Consider the following 14988-nt stretch of genomic DNA (forward strand, 5'->3'; position numbering starts at 1 on the left):
CTAAGCAGCACATCAAAGCTACCCCACAACTGCACTTGGTCAGTTGACAAAGGCAGCCCCCCAAATCAACCCTGGAGCAGGGTAAAGATTCATCCCTTGACGTGCCACCCCATTTCTCCTAACCAAGAAATTGTGTGATGACAGAGTTCACGGGAGCCAAAGGCAGCTGTACATTGGGTTAGGCAGGATGAGCATCTCCTCACAGATTCCCTACAACTCCCTGGTTGCAGGCACTACTCCAACAAGCTACAGAGGATTAATCCCTTCCTAAGAATCCATTCACACTGGTGTAACTGTCTGTATTTTCCCTGACTTCTGAACCCAAAGGTAACGAATTCAGCTTGGTATGAAATGACCCGGAGGAGCTTCAGGAGGGCAGAGCAGGACAAAAACCTTCAGGCTGTGACCCTGTACGTAGTCACAGGTGGAAATCTCTACCAACCTTCCTGAAGCATGCAGGTTGCCTCACACCCCAGCTGGAGGAGGAAAAGAGGGATTAAAGAGTGAGGTAAAGCTGAAACGAGATTATTTTGCACTGGTCTTTGCCAGAAGAGATGTTGGTAGGTGCTTGAGAGCAAAGCTGAAGCATTTGCAGTGACTGGGTGAGGGCAGCAGAGGCTGGAGCCACCTCCACAGCAACAAGGTCCTGCCACAGCTCTGGTCCCAGAGGAACATCCCAACACTCCAGCTCTAAGCCAGGAGACACTTTCTACCCAAAAACCTCCTGTGGGGAAAAATCTCCCCCCGTCTGCTTACAGGAGGGCTCTTTTGACTGCTCTTAAGGCAGCACGCAGGCTGCCAGCAGCCCGTGGCAGGGCTCAAGCTGCGGGGCCATGGCTGCGGTTCCCAGTTCTCCAGGCTCTCGCAGCAGGAAACCCAGCACAAAACCCCCGTCTGCCCCAAATTGCCCAGCACCAGGGACAGAAACCTCTCACAGCAGCTTTTTAAAAGGCATCACCACCAAGTAACAGTATATATTGTTTATATAGTGTATATAAATAAGTTTGAGTATTCTTTTCTCCAAACTTCTGGTTAAAGCTTGCAGTACCACTGGGCTTCTGCAAAGTATCTGACTGCTTGACTACACACTTTGGGGAAGCCACCAAAAGGACATGAAATGAGAATAAAAACACAGAGACCTGCATCAAATGTAGCTTTCAAATGAAGGAATAATTCAACCAAGAAAAAAACTTGCATGGTTAAGCCATGGGAGAGCTGAGAATCGCATGGGGATGGGATAACACACGATAACTCTCAACTCTCCGCAGGGGAGAAGTTCTTAGGAATGATGCTAAGGGGCAAAACTAAGCAAAGCAGATTGAGATAAAGCTATGAAAAGTTTAGTCTGATAGGGGAAAAACCATCTTCCTGGCAGAGATTTATTAGATTAAGGAACTAGCTCCTAAGGGAAGTGACTGCAGCACCACTGCTTGGGGTAGTTCAAGTTCTGCTGCAGGAAAAGGAAGAAGCACTGGGAAAGGCAGAGCTAAAAAATGCAGAGCTGAGTAAATTAGGTACTAAGCAGCCTATTTGACTAATTCGGCCTCTTCTGGATGGGGAAAGCCCAGGAGCAGCCTGCATTTTTCTTGCATGGATTTATTATTCAAATGCATTCAACGAACAGGCCGTTCAGATCCATTGCCTTGTGGGTTGGTGCTGAGCATCCTGAGCAGAAGCCTTCCCTGTCCGGATCTGTGGTGCCATCCCCAGTAAGCAGTTAAGAAGTTTGGGGGCTGTCATCCTTGGTTGCCTACAGCCTTGAAAGGCCATCTCAGCAGCATCCCAGCCCCCTCCCTCCCAAATTCTCCAAGCTCTCTCACAAGGCAGCCCCAGAGCCCTTCCTTCTGCCTCCCATGGGGCACGACGAATGGATTTGTCCCCAGACTCACTGTAAAACCCCAAACCCATGCAATGGGTTGGCTGCTTCCTGCCCGTGGCGCCTTTCAGGGAAGAGCTCGTCGCATTAATGATTTAGGCAGCCTCACTAAACGCATTGCCTTCTTGACATCGGCAGCATTAGCAATTCATTGCATTTCATTTTATGCTCTGTAGGGTGAAAGAATACTGTTGTAAATTGAATTAATGCTTGGTTTTCCTTTGAAATAGTAATACCAAATAAATAATTTAGTCTATGCACAGAGAGAAAAAAAGAGATAATAGGAAGAAATTGAAGTCAGCTCTAGTCTGTGTTACAAAAAGGGGTGCACGCTTCAGCATTCCTAACTGTGAAAATGTTTTGTGGACTTAATTCCCAGGAATTAAAACTTTTGTCCAGAGTAGAAATGTTGTGTTAAAGATATAAAAAGTTGATGCTGTTAAAGCAATGTACCATTTAGCCTTCAGTTACAGCATTGGGAAGACAGGAATATTGCTGTGCAGTGGACTGAAGAGAACTTGAATTAGTTCAGTCAATTAAGTCATGATTAATTTATGTTAGATCTTGTTCTCTTGAGTCTATAAAAACAAAGACTTTAGTTAACTGGCAGCATTTAGTTTAATAAAAGTAAAGTCTTTAAAGATGACTTCAGGAGGGAAAAAAAAACATTGCTGACAAAATCAATAGACAGCAAGATTCCTGTTTAATTTGTGTCAATGCAAGTTAAAACAACTTCAGAGACTAACACAAAAGGGATGCTCCCTTCAGCTGGAGAACGCGATGCTCCAGATCTCGATGAGCACAACTAAGCTAGCGGCTCCACGGGAACGTGTGACAAATGACAAATGCAGAGAGCTCCCGTACTGCTTTCCTTTTGCTGATTCCCTGACTTTCCTGGTGGGTTGCCTGTGCCTGATTTAGGCAGAGAAGGACAAGTTTCAGGACTAGCCAAATGACATTAATACAACCCTAGCCCTGTACCCAGGTTAGGAGGACCCTTATGATCTCTCTGCTCTCTCTCTTTAGATACAGATAGCAATAGTAGTATAGATTTCAGCATCTCAGGTGAGGACATGGGGATGATCCTAGAGGAGGGCAGCTCAGACACCAAGCCCTTTCTTCTCACTTACCCATCCCAGAGCTGGTTTGGAGAGCCACCAGAACTGTCCCTCTTCCTCCCAGCAGCCTAAACATTGGTGACATGAGATCTCTGTGAACAGTTTTACACAACCACAGAAGTTTGATTCCAGCTGAAATCACTGAAAATGAACTCTCAAGCATGCAGACCTCTAAAATCCTTCTCTCTGTAGCCTGACCAAGGCAGCTGATGAGCAGGAGCCCTTCAGCAAGTCCTCTGCTGTGGTGCAGTTACTGCACGCCCTCCAGAAGCAGCCATTGCCATGAGATGCTCCATCACTTGGATTTGTATCATTAAATATATTTCTAATTAATTGCTCTCATTGCTACCTCTGGACAAGACAACAGCATGGGATTAAATAAACTGAACAGTGATGAGTTTACATCTGTGCTCCAGCAACCAAGGACTAGGGGCACAACTGGGGAGTTTTCATGTGTGTACTGTTCGGTTCCTGATTAGGGTTCTGCCTCCCTCCTGAGAGCGGACGAAATACCTGCTCCCAAGGAAGAAACAAGGACAGAAGCATTCTCCAAAACATCTACACAAATGCTTGTGCCATCTCTTGTGGAGTCCAAGCCCGCATCAGGAAACCAACCCTGTACCCCGCATGCTCCCAGGCATGAAGAAAGGCACTCTCCATCTCCATGACACCTCTCCTTCCAGCTGCTGGTGTGAATTTTATTTTTTCCCCAAAGTCAGCCAGCCAAAATTATACAGTAGCTTAAATTATGTTATTTTGCAGCAGTAGCTGCAGCAATTTCCAGTGGCCCAGAAACTCAACCACCTTTTTTTTGCACGGGACTGGCAGACTGGTCCGTGAAGTTGGCTAGGTGCCTAAAGCAGCGCGAGGGCTGATGAGACGAAGCAGGTGGAAGTGGCAAATTCTCCGGCTGAAAGACCTTCAGGATCAGGAGAGCAGCAACAAGCTTTGGCTGGTTCACAAGAACACAAACAAAAACACGGGCAGGAGCTAAACCACGAGCTGCTGGAGAGAAGGAAACCTGCCAGCAACAGAGCGAGGCAGGGATGGAGTCGGCAAGAGCACGAGTGCCGAGACAGCCAGCAGTGACCTCAGATTTTGGCTTTGGTGGGAACAGCCCCATTCCTGCACGAGGGCAGGAATTGTTTGCTTCATCCCATGCCTGTGCCCATCCACGTTCCTGTCCCATCACACAGTGTCAGTGAAGGCTTGTGGGGTGCACACCAGGAGGATGGATTCGGCAGCCTCTGGCAGCCAGTCTGCTCCCGTAGCTCTGCCTTCATTACCAGTGTCCTGAGGACACCCGAAGAGCTTCGTGGCCCTGGCCAGCCTCACTGAGACCCCAGCCAAGCACCCTCTGCCCACAGCCCTGGTGCTCCTGGGCACCCAGGTGTGCCTGTGCCCAGCTCTGTCTCCTGCCTTCAGGACTGGGATTCCCTGGTGGTGTACCTGTGCTGTAGGCAGCTTTCTTCCAGCCCTGTCTCCTCCGTTAGCACCACATCTCTCCACAACAAACCCTGTGATTTATGCAGCGTTGCACACACAGCTGATTCCTCACCGGTTCTTCTCCTCGCCGCAGGGGAAGCATCAGGCGTGCCAGGATGCGCCTCCACCACCACCTCCAGTCTGCCCAGCACGGGTTGGATTCCTCAAGTAAAGACCCCAAACATCCTCCTGCTGCCCCTCCTCATCTCAGCTTACACAGCACTTGGCTATCAGCTTCGGAGCAGCCTGGATATGGTGTTCTCCTCTGCAGTATCTCTAGTAAGTCATTAGCTGGTAAGAGGTTCATGGCAGGTGTCTTCTGGCTGAATGAGAGAGTGGTGAGAGCTTTCCCCATGGGAAAAGCTCTCATGAGGGCTGGGGAGCTGGGGCTGTCCCCACGCACAACGAGAGCTGCTGCAGGCCTGTTTGCACAGCCCCACAAATGCAAACGGTGCCTCCAGGCAGGGGAGTGATGAGGGAGGATTTCTGAGAGTGCTGAGTTGGTTTATGAACATAAATTTGAGCAGAAATCACCAGCAATAGAATCTCATGTTGTGTCCTGCCACAAAGGGGAAAAGGCGGAGATTTTCCACCCCAGAGCCACTTCTGCCCCAGAGCTGGGCCAGCAGCAGAGATGCTCAAGGTAGTGGGAACACAACAGAGGTGAAAAACCTGGTGCAGCACAAGGTACCAGTTAGACACCCAGAGGAAGAGCAGGCAACACGAGCAAGCCAGGTCACCCAAAGTTTGAGGTGAAAGAGGCCAGGCTTTTAGGAAAAGAAAAAATGGATGTTGGGTACCCCAGGAAAGCCACGAGCCCACTGCTCAGGCATCCAGGCCCCAACCAGTCGCAGTGCATTTGTTACCAGAACCTATTTACTTGCTCTGTGCTGAAATCAATATTTCCCACATGTGCCCACACAGCAAAATCTGTTTTTGTGAATAACTGTAAAGAAATGCCAGCTAAGAAAAAAAAGTGTTTTCTCCCCAGACATATTGCACAAATCATCCTTATGTGATTACATACCACCAAAGAGGGTTTACAAACAAATGTCAACATTTAGTGGCTACTTTCTCCTGCTGAGTCTCCTGCACCACTCATTCCTCATTAAGAAAAATTCCCCTTCCCAAGGGATGTGCCTGCAGGCGTGTCCTGAAATATTTTGAGCTCCCCTGCAGCACCTCATGTTCACACACTCCTCGGAGCTCCAGAGAGAACAGCGGGTGCTTCTGCTTCTGAGAAATTCAGATCTGCTCTTTCTGGGTAGTTCGGTTAAAAATATCCCTTTGCTTCCTTAGGGCACCAGTGTTTTTCAGTGTTATTGCAGAAATGCTTTGCACCCATGCAGGACCAGGGCAGGAGGAGAACATGTTCGGTGCTGCGCAGAACCCACCAAGGAGTTTGTTTCTTCTCCAAACATCATTCTGCACCAAGACATAACAAGGCAGACACAGGAAAGGAAGCAGGATTTCAGTCCCTTTTACACCTCCTTCTATTACAAGGCAATATCAGCCTCTCCTTTTGCACAGAGGCCAGCATTGCCCCGTCTGCAAACACCTCCTCTGTACCCAAAACAGACAGATCCTGAGCAGTGGGACTGAAGAGCAACAAATGAGATTTAAAAGGCCCGGACCCATGGGAAGGAGTTGCTGTTAAGCAGCAATGTGCCCAATTACATCCAAAACACAACAGTGGCCCCAAGGGCTTACAGAGATGCTAATTCTCCGCACCAAGATGTATCACGATGGGCACCGTGCCCCTATGGGGTGGCAGAGGTGGGCCCATGGGCTCCTTTCCTCCCGCTGCTGCTCCACAAGCCAACAGTATTGCCTCCACCACCAGGGGAGAGCCAGTGGCAGAGCGTGCACAAAGCTTGGCTGGCAAGCAAAAAGCAAAACATCCTCAGGGACTCCCTGATGTGCTGATTTAACCCCCTCTTGGGCTCATTAGAAGAAAGCAGTATCCACAGGAGAGAGCTGCAACCACGCACGGGTGCTAAATGGCAGCAGCCCTCCCAGCTGCTCAGGGCTTGGTGCCTGAAGAGCAAACCCCGAGCACCAGCAACCTGTCTGCAGCCCAGCCAGGAGCTCGAGCAGGGAAGCACTGGGGGAATTTCCAGCCAAGGCTGATGTCAATCAGCTTTATTTGTAGCGAGGGAGCTACGCTGGCACTGAAGTCTGAAGGTTTTCTCCTCTCTTACCTCTCTTCTCTGCCTCTCAATCCCAAATTGATACAGAATTGAAAATAATGTTTCTTGAACCACGATGTTTTGTAGGAATACATGCCCACCGTAACCAGTGCAGCAATCACTAAGCACTTCCCCAAATGCCTCCCTGTCCCTCTGGTCACACATCTGCTGCCACCTCCACCAGCGGGGTTACCTGGCCCTGAAGCAGTCCTGAGTCAGACCCAAAACCAAAACCATCTCAGCCAAAGTCTTGTCCTTGAAAACAGGCTCACATGAAACAGAGCTGTATGAAATGACTGGAGGAAACATGGCAGGTACGGAGTATTCCTGCTCCTGGACATCTACCCAAAAAGAAAGTTGCAGAAGGATCTGCTCATCCCCCAGCACCAGCCTGCACAAAGAGCATGGTCAATTATTTCACACCAGCCTCCTCTCCAAACCCCTGCTCTTCCTGCTCAGTTTGCTGCCACCAACCTCTTCCTCCTTCCAACCTTTTTCCTTCTTGCTTCTCACACCAGCCCTCGAATGAAGCTGTGATCACTGCCTGTAGGAACAGCACGTGTGAAACAGCCTGCGAAAAGGGCAGAGAGGAGGCACCAAGCAGGCCCCATGCTTACACTGACCTGCACATGCCCCAGGAAAGAACCAGGAGCTACGGCTGGATGTCCCACCAAGGATCCACCTCCACCTGAGATACCTCCTAGGTCCACCTCCTCCCAGCCTGGGTAAATGGGAACCTCTGGGACCTGCTTAATGGTAGCTTCAGGTACCTCTGAGGAGTAAGACCCACATAAGGTGCCCAGGATGAACCCTTGCCCATTACAATACGAGAGGCTCACACATTACCCATCAACAAGCCACGGCCATACTGAGTGTGTGTGGCCAGAGGGACAGTCTCCTTCATCCCAAATTTCTGCTGCTGGGTCACACCATGAAAGAAGCAGCACGCAGGAGGGACAGTGTGACTAATGGGGTGAAGCTTCAGCAATTACTTACCCTACCGCTTTTATTTTGCATGTAAAAGGCTGAGAGCAATTAGAAAAATCCAGGGCCAGCAGCTCAGTGTCACCTGGTAAGATCCCTCAAGTCTTCTGCATGTGTCCTGGAGCTGCTGGCCCCTGCCTTGGATCAGGCTGTGGTGGTTGTACCCAGGTTTGCTGTTTCACAAGGGGATCGGTGTGTCCCCATCTGTCCAGTGGGAAATGTGCCTGTGTTTGCCCCTTTGCAGAAATACCCATGCAGACCATTTATGCTTTGCTCACTACTTTGCAGCGACTGAACTCCCAAAGCCACACAGGGTAATCTCATTGACAGCAGCAACTGACGGAGGGAATTACGCTTAATGAAACCGTATGGGCTATTAAACAAAAGGAGTCTTCCAAAATAGGATTATTTCAGCTTCAAAAGTGCTGCCTTGCTTTCTTCTTCTACCTTACTAAGGATCGAGGTCTTTATGAAACCCCGAGCTGTGCAGTACCTGGCTTCAGACGTCATTTCGAGCGGATTGCTCCTTCAGTTAAAGGTAAAAGAATTGGAAAAGGATTTTATTTATTTATACATTTTCTTTAGAATAACAGAAAATATGCTGCTCTAGACTTGACTGAAAGAATGGATTGTTAAAAGAGAGAATGTTACTGAAATTAAATAAACAAAGCAGCTTTAAGCCTGCTCCTAGGTTTTACTAACTTCACAGGAACAATCTGACCTACAAAAGTGAGTTAAAGCCTCTCTCTATTAATGTCCAAGCTCTTGTCTGGGGCAGTATCAAAAGCCAGATGCCTGGAAAAAATTATAAAAATGCTGCAGTTGGCAAATGAGGAAAAATCACTTTCCATATACATCCTCATCCAATATCCTAAAAGCAGAGAAATAGCCTTCACGAGCTATGCTAAATAGAGTATAGCGTATGCCAAATATGCAAAGCAAATTGTACTCAGGACTGCAATTTAAATTTTAATGAAGGATTTTTTGGAAAAATACATATTGCAAAGACAAAACATGAAATATTTACACAGAAGATTCAAACCTGAAACAGCAGGAGCTAATAGCCAGAAGGGGCTCTGGGTTTTAAATCTTTCCAGCAGGAAAGGAAAGGAGGAAGCACAGGAAAATGTTCCTATCACTTATTCTTAATCTTAGGTATTTTGTAAATTTCCAGATACGTTTTATAATTATGAAACAAATCTGGGTATTTGTGGGAAGCACGTATTAAATATTTTCCAAAACAGGAGTTGGTAGAGTGATCTTTTTGCAGTCTAAGAGCATCAGGGTTGCTCTCTGCCACACTGCAGGCATGCTCCGTGATGATTAACGCACGGCAATGAACATGGTATCACTTCTTATATTGACACCATTACATCACATCAAGTCATTACAGCAAGCCCCGCTCCAAATAAGACCTGCCATTATACAGCTGTACCAGATGCTCACCAGCAGAAACATTTTCTGTGAAGGGTGACGTAAATAACAGGCGGATCCAGCAGATGCAGGGACCCAAAGGGCAAAACGGGGTGGGAATGAATGGGTCTGGGTTCCCCCCATTCTGTAACAAGGAGCCCATAACTGGCCTGATGGAGCAACACCCAGCAATCCTAAAAACTCCTCGATATCACAATTAGGCATTGGTTGAGGTGAAGGAAAAAAAAAAAAAAAAAAAAGGAAAAAAAAAGGAGTTCAAGGTTATATCACCTGTGATCAAGTAAGAACATTGGCGCTAAGCTCCTCATCTCTCCAAATGATTTCATCTCTGGGCATATTATAAAGTCTCCTACTCCATAAAAAAGATCTCTTTGCTCAGGCACAAATTAATGAGAATTAGACTCGGCGCCGTACATTACCGTTTCCCTTCTGAACAAAAAGAATTGTTTAAAGGGTTCCATTAGAAATGATTGGTTCCTCTGCGCAGTGGAGCTAACGTTTTTTGTGAAGCTAATAAATCAACATAATGATAATTTGACAAAGATTCAAGATATCTGTAAGACTTCCTAGAAATTAAAATCTATTCAATTGGAGGAGAAAATTAAGTTAGTGACCTAGGTACAAAAGGAGAATATTTCAGATATCTGTTCTTTGGTTTCCCTTAGTTCATTACTTTCTTTCATTGGTTCTTAACTCTTTGTTACAAAGCAAAGCAGGGGCAGGTGCACAAATATGTTGGTGTGCATATATCAGCATGTATTTGTATGCTTGAGGATATGTTTATGGTCAACCAGAAAGAATTAAACCAGTTGCAGCTCATCCAAAACTGGGAGGAAGGAAGGAAAGGAGGAAGGGAGGGGAAACGCAAGCCAAAACTAACTTGCAACCATTTCATTCTCAACAAGTCCCTTTCCATGAACATGCCCACCTGGTTTTGAGAAACCTATGCACAAAAAGATGTGGTTTTTTTGTGTTTTTTTTTTTTTTTTTTTTCAATCTAATATTTGGACTAGTAGAGTTCATTTTCTCTAAGTCCAGCCTATAGTTATGCACAAGACCTACACAATTCAGGCAAAACTCTTTCTCCATAAACCCAACACCTAAATGCAGAAAAAAATCACTGGAAAATACACCATGATGCTTTCTTTCTTGCATTAGAAAAGCTCAGAACGTAAATTTTCCCCACTTAGAGGCCCAATAAGGTGATTTTATTTTTTTAGATTCATTGTTTGGACATGAAGTTGGAGTGCTTCTGGGTAAAAAAGCAGAATGCTAATTCCACTGAAAAGAGCCTGGGATTAGAATAAATGAAGAAGGATGCTGGAAGAAACCTTACCCAGAAGAAAGATGGCATTGGGCAAGGGCTGGCGTGAAGGCAGGGAAGAAGAGGGATGTGTGGGATCCCTCTGTGTGGGGTGTGAGGACCGGAGAGCCAAGACAGGCTGCCAGTCTGACAACACTCAAGAATCCCTCAGCCTGGATGATTTCACTGCACATCTCCCCGCTAGACCTTGTTACACAAAATCACCAGCTGCAGAGACTAAGGACGAACTTCCCTGAGTGCTGCATGGCTGGGGAGAGGGAAAGCATTCTTCACAATCATGTTGTTTTCTAGGTCCTCTAGATCCTCCCTGGGGGAGATGAACATTTCACCCCAACAAACCTCTGCCTCAGCACTTGGTCCTGCTCACTAATTAGCGCACGTGATCAGCTTCTAGCCAAAAAGAGCTGCACACACAAACACTACACAGGAAAGAAAATCAGACATATGTAAATTAGGACTAAATTCAGTGTTTTCCAGAGAAACAGAGTTTCCAGCCTCAGCTCCCCCTCAGATAAGGCTCATAAGCACTACACTTTTCTTACTCCCATCCCTCATGCATCTGGGTGTTCACAAGGCTTTGATATCTGCGACAAGAAATGCTCCCAATTATCAATGAATCTTTATCCTCAAGTGTAATTAACCTCACTATCCTTTCATTTACAGCACCACCAAAATCAGAGATGGGCTGCTGGAGAGCAGTAGCAGAGGTCCGTGCCTGCATGTGATCAAAGCGCCCAGGGATGTTATTGCTCTGATTATTCTAAATACCGATCTGCTCTCCTAAAAGTGATTTGAAGTGAGGGGGTGGACACCAATATGAAAAGATTGCCAAAAATTGGGCTTTAGGTCCAGTTCGCTAAGAGATGCAGAGCTACTGATATTCTATCTCCTGCTAGGAGGAAGTCTAAGATTTTAACATTACATTTCCACTTAAATTGGAATATAAAGTCAGAATCTGAGCTTTGCAATGAAATAAAACACTCTGAAAACAGTTTGGTACCATTCTTATGCCTTCTCTCCTGATGAGGTCAGAACATTTCTTGTAGGTCAAAGCTTTAACAGCTTCATTTCAATCTCCTTTTCGCCCTGACTTTATCAGTTTGACTTTTACATCACATAACGCCCAGCCTCCCCGAAGAGTTAAAGTAAAGTTGAAGCAGAAGATCCTGGTGATACCCATGGGCCTTCTCCCAGAGTAAGAATTTTAAAAACAGTGTCAGTAAATCCTTCACGAGACTTGCCTCCCTGGACATCATGCTCTTGAAAATTGACTGCCACTAATGACTTTATGGAAATCCCACTTTTTAATGCACTGCACCGAAACGCAGTTTAGCAAAGAAAAATCACTTGTGTGAGGAGCAAATCTAAACAGAAGCGATCAACTACTTCCCTTGTACTTAATAGCAGGGATGTCATAGCAATGCTAATAAGGTTTTAGTATGGTAAAAAACCTGCCACATTCTAGGGGCATTTACAGCAGCAAGACTGGCTGAAATAATTTAGGAGAGACTTGCATCATGGAGAGAGGTGGATACGTGGTGCAGAACTCCATCTCCGCAGTAGGGAGGGCTCAGCTTCCAGGCTGCACTGCAGATCCTGTCCCCTGCCTGTTCAGAAGGCAACTCAGCCCCCTTCAACCTCCCCCAAAGGTTTCCTTCCCTGCTGTGAACCTGTCAAAACACCAGCCGTAGATGTTATATCTAAAAACAACATAATTGTGAGTCTTATCCCTATCAGCTACTGCTGGTTCACCTTCCCAGCTATATCATCATTAATCCTGGTACCCTGTTGATGAAGCTGAGAACTGTTCCAGAAGATCTGAATTAAGTACATGGTCTCCTTTCGGGATGGAGCAGGAGCTGAATAAACTGGGAGAGCAGCTCTGATGCACAGCGAAGAATCCCACGTTTGGTTTTTGTTTTACAGGAGGTAAAACAGCTGTTTAATTCTTTCCTGTGGTCAAACTCCAGAGGTAATGGACAAAATGCCAGGGTCAACACAGACAAATGGTGACATCCCCCAGTAAAATAAATATATCATTGACAAAAATAAAGAAAGAAACAGAATTAGGAATGGCACTGCAAGCTGCAGAGTGACTCAGCCACCTGAGGGGAAGCAGGATGGGACCACTACCTCTCCAGGAGCCAAAACCAAGAGGAACAAACGGGTTTGCAGAAGGAAAGTTGCTGTGGTGCAGCACAATTTTCCTGGGTAACAAAAGCCAGCAAGCCCCAGAGATGCACACTAAAGCTGCTGGGCAGGGAAGGGGTGGAAAATGGTGTCTGGTTTGTGGACAACGCACCAGAGGCAGTAACTCCTCAAACAAGGAAGGTTACAGCTCAGAAGTACCAACCCTTCTAAAAACCACCCAGCAGCTCTCTGTGAAAACGCAGCCTCAATGCAAAAGATGTGAGTGCAAGTTCAAGGGCTCTTTCTTACATAGGAACAAAAATCAATGGATGAAAAAAGCACTTTTTTTTCCTAAACACGGTGGAAATGAACAAAGCAGCTGCAAAGTAGCACCCAGAAACCTCAGTATCATTAGAGGGAAGGGCTGTGCTTGTGCTGCCACACCTGCCTTCAGCAGTCCCCATGACATTTCCCACCAGGATGCTGGGGATGCATCCCACTGGGATGCTCACTATGAAGAGCCCTGGTCTGCCTGTGCTCCTGACTCCTGGCTCTTGTCCCAGATTCCACATACCGAGAAGGGACAACCCAAAAGTGGCACTGCGTGATCAGCAGTGCAGAACAGCAAGCATTGGACTGAGAAACAAACAAAAATTACCAAAGGCATAAGTGATAGCCAAACATTTCTGCACATGGAGTGGGAAGGCTGCTCATATGAGCCCGACAGAACTCAGCCTGAGATGCTGGTGAGACTTCAGCTCAGGAGGCTGCTACCTGTAACACAGTGCTTTTATTCTTCACAACACCAGGAACCAGCCCATGACTGACTGGTGATCAGGAGAAGCAATCTGAAACCAGAACTGAGCATTGCTCAAAATAAATCGGGTAGGTGGCTACGATCCCAAGGCTCTCCTCGGGCAATGTTAACGAGGATGCAGCTACAGAAGGTGAGCGCAGAAACTTCACTTCCCAAGAGCCACACAAGGGTGGCAGAGCACAGAGCTGCCTTGCATGTAATGCAAGCATCCAAGGGACAGGTTTCTAAGGGACCAGGGATCTGACTAAGAAAAAACACAAGGGAAAAAAGTAAAAGAAGCCCTGAGCTACAAGGCCGGCTGATGAATCATTCAAAAACAAACTAGCTGTTAAAAGCCCAGAGGATTTGTTCACCTACTGCTCCTGAGAGTTGTGTTCTGATGTTGCCTTGAACCCAGACAAAGCCAGCTGCATTACGTAAAGAAAAAAAGAAACCACTCTGAGCCTCATAGCTCAGTTCACACCTTCACTTTTACATTGTCAGATCTAACACCACAAACTGCCAGAGCCAGGTCCTGCCTCCCCTGCAGCACCCCAGGCGATGCTCCACGTCCACTGGCAGCAGCCAGCCGGTGGTGGAAGTCAGTGCTGAGCACTGAGCACCTGCATTTAAATGCACAAACTGAGAAGTGGCTGTCAGGTTAGGAGAAAGCAATTTAAGATATATGGTAGTAAAAAAGCCTCACTGTACTGTCTTGTCACGCTGCTTATTAAAGTTATTTTTATTTCATAGACCACGCGTTATTTATTGAAGCTGTGTGTAAATGAGACGACCAATCCACAGGGGAACGGTCTTTTCTTCATTCCTTAAGTTAGAAAAAAATAATAATTTAATCTTCCGACAAACAATGGGCAGCTAACAAAGGAGTTCACTTGTGGAGGGAAAAGAGGAGCTCTCCCTTCCCGTTTGTGCAGTTAGTCGGTACCATGACTCTGCGAGCACAGCCACAAATGAAGGGTGGGTGTGGGATCAGGGCACAGAAGGTTAATTAAAACGCTCTGAGAAGAACAAGGAAGATAATTGTAAAGCAATCCCAAAGAGCAGAACTACCTTTAGCTTTGCAGGGTTTTCTACAGCTGCCGTTTGCTAAATAAAACGCTGGTTTCTGCATCGCCATAAACGCCATTTCATTGTTCTGCTCACTGCAGGATTTGCTGCACTGCTACCTTTTATCCATTCCAAATTTTGCTGGACTTCCTCTGAATTCCTTGCAATGCCTTTTGTTTTTTTTCCTCTCGTTTGGCTGAGTTTTGCAGATCTGAATCCCTGCAGGGACTACGCCAGCCGCTCACTTTGTGTTTATGGCCACGTGCCTCCTACGAAGGACACCGGGCAGACTCTGAGATCCTCTTTCAAAAGCCCTAACCAGCTGTCATCTCCACGTTTCTCTTCTCCAACTGATTCCCTTCCCTACCTCCAGACACACAAACTCTCAGGCAATCTGTTAGAAAATTGTCGCTTGCTCCTCTGCTGTGCAGTGCCCACACCAGGAAGATGCCACAGAGCTAAAAGTTTGTTTTTTCTCCACTTTTTCTTTGTTGTCGTTGCTTTGGTTTTGTTTTAAGTCTGTGCAGAAGCCCAGTGGCACCCTGGGCGCCCTGCTATCACAAAGGTGCCATGGGGCTCCCACC

This window comes from Aythya fuligula, chromosome 5 (assembly GCF_009819795.1).
Source record: "Aythya fuligula isolate bAytFul2 chromosome 5, bAytFul2.pri, whole genome shotgun sequence".
In the NCBI taxonomy this organism is placed as follows: domain Eukaryota; kingdom Metazoa; phylum Chordata; class Aves; order Anseriformes; family Anatidae; genus Aythya; species Aythya fuligula.